This window comes from Marmota flaviventris, chromosome 10, assembly GCF_047511675.1.
Source record: "Marmota flaviventris isolate mMarFla1 chromosome 10, mMarFla1.hap1, whole genome shotgun sequence".
Lineage (NCBI taxonomy): Eukaryota > Metazoa > Chordata > Mammalia > Rodentia > Sciuridae > Marmota > Marmota flaviventris.
In genome coordinates, this window is record NC_092507.1 from 81,950,587 (window position 1) to 81,953,156 (window position 2,570).

The 2,570-nt window shown below is 37.3% G+C and overlaps 1 non-coding gene across 1 annotated transcript; it reads left to right on the top strand.

Moving 5' to 3' along the window:
- Window positions 1-256: 256 nt before the first annotated feature.
- Trnaa-ugc (transfer RNA alanine (anticodon UGC)) lies at window positions 257-330 on the top strand. The gene has a single exon. It is a non-coding gene; the product is annotated as a tRNA-Ala (tRNA).
- The last annotated feature ends 2,240 nt before the right edge of the window (window positions 331-2,570 follow it).

Here is a 2,570-nt window from a genome sequence, read left to right on the forward strand (position 1 = left end):
CATCTTAAATACTTCATCAGAAGAAAAGCAGATGGGAATTGCATCATGCTCTTTGACCAAATAGCACACTCTCCATAGGTGAGACAGAGGGCTCTGCCAGAGTCGGGTTGCAGAACTCTTACGGATTAGCATAAGTGATGTGATTTGAGTTGCCGTGGACCAGGTTACACCATTAACCAGATGATATCAGTGTCTCTGCTAGGGCACAGCCTTCCTCTGATGGTCAGCATTAGCTCAAAATTGTCTATCTGGGGGCTGAGGATGTAGCTCAGTTGGTAGAGTGCTTGCCTTGCATGCACAAGGCCCTGGGTTCAATTCCCAGCATCACAACTACAACAAAAAAAAAGTCTATTTGAGAGAAATTAGTCTTCACTTAACTCAAAACTCAGTCTTCTCCATGACCATGCTTAGGTAAACTTGCAAAGCACAACAGTGAAGAACAAAGCCTGGGAAGGGAATGAAGGAAAATCCAGAGCAAACTGGTGGAATTTTCCTTATGACAGGCAGAAAACAAACAAAAGATTGTAATCAGGGTTTCTGCCAACTGAGAGGTGAAGCAGGAACTGCTTTGGAGGCTCTGAGGCATTATGGGGGCCCTAGTCTCTTTAAAATGAAAAGTGAAAAGCAGCAGCCAGGGAGGCAGCTGAGTCTTTAGCAGCCCCCCAGACCCCGCAAGCAATTATAAGCTGGTTTCAGCAAATACTGGTGATGGTAGGCTTTATTTCTTTTGAAGGTAACTATATCTTTTGACATATCTTAAATCATGAGAGGGGCTTATGTCCTCGTGGTTTTCTATGTCTCAGCAGTTCCCTAATGCCAGTCTAGTTTCAAGAACACTCAGGCTCAGTAAAAGCGAATTTCACTTTTGGTAACAAGGTGCAGATGATTCTTCTGGTTCACAGATAAAATTTAATACTTTCTGTTTGAACATTTTTTTATTTTTAATTTTAATAAAGTTATGTGCTAAGTTATCATTTCCATCATGTTCATCATAACCCTTTTTTACACTGCACTTAACTTGACATTTCTTGGGCAGTGAAAAACCCAGAAACTACAAAAGTCATATGATTTGAGTCTAACTTCACTGCTATATATATTGACAGTGCATCAAACTTTAGTTTTAATTTAAGCTCAGATTACTGAAGTTTTGTCTCTGAGTCCTAGAAATAATTTGTTAGAGATAGAAACAAATGCTTTCACATTTTATCAAGAAACATGGGCATGATGAATCAGTTAAATCCTGCTTAAAACTACTCTGTCACTTGACACATATAATTAAACTTATATTCATTTTTTTTCAACATGCATTTATTGAGCCCCTACTGTGTGCTTGGTTTTCTGCTCAGGGGCTGAAACATAAAATAAATCATACATTATAATCCCTTCAATAAACACATAGTTTATTAGAGGGTTATAAGACATGAGTTTAATTAATTTTGAAACCAAATAGAAAGGGATGTGTTTTAACCAAGAGAAGTAAATTGAAATGGGAGCATTTATTTCAATGTCTCTAAGGGATAAATTTTCAACTAGGAAAGAATCACTGGAAATGTAATTTTGAGTTATACGTTGGGGGATAGATAACAACAAAGCCATTCCAGGTAAAAGGGCCAGCGTGAGCAAAGGCAGAGGTATGGGAAATCCAGGAATAGTCAGATCTCAGTCTCATTCTAATACTTCACTTTCTTTGAAAGCCAGCTCTTCCTTTCACGGCTCTTATGAAATGAGGCTAAGGATGGCTGACATCTGAACACTTGGCTTAAGGTGAGTTTGTTGGCCAAATCAGAGATCACTGGATTCATAATAACTAAGAATTTGACTTCATGTGTATTTAATAAGAAAGGATTTCTTTGACATTAGCATTTTGTATAACAAAAACTACCAGCAACAACAAATACAGTGTCTGTGACAGATTAGAATAAATAAATCAAACCTATAAGCTTTGGCATTCCCATCAGGAAGGCAAAAATGACCCCTGATGAAAATCCTCAAAGACAAGGTATCCAACTGAAATATGTTTTACAGCCAAATCTGACTGAATGTAATTAATTCCTCATTGGACAAATCTTACAGAAGAATCTCAAAGAAAGATGTTGTGTAATACCACTATAATTCAAAGCATTAGATGATAATAAGGTTTACTTCAATGTTTTTGTGTACCAAAAAATATTCTAAATTTCATGACCAAATCTAACAAGTAGATTTGTCCATGAGATTCTACCTTGAATTAGAAAATCGGATTTTAACTTGTTCTCCCATGCCAATGACTTTTTGTATACATTCCTTTCTGCTTCTCTGTCTCACTTCTCCCAACTCAAATATCCACTCATTTTCCTAGGTTTTCACTCCCATAGAGGAAATTAGGTGAATAATTATTTCATCTAATATGTCAAATTAATTTTTCTGGGAATCTACATTTCTTAAGTGTACTAATAACTGCCTAAACACAAACATGTTGGTACTGGTTTCTTTACACCACTATCCAGGACAGCCTTGGAAGACTATGGGTCATCTTCCCTGTGCTCTCAGACCCTCCTCACAGAGAATGCCTTGTGCATTTGATGGGGCAG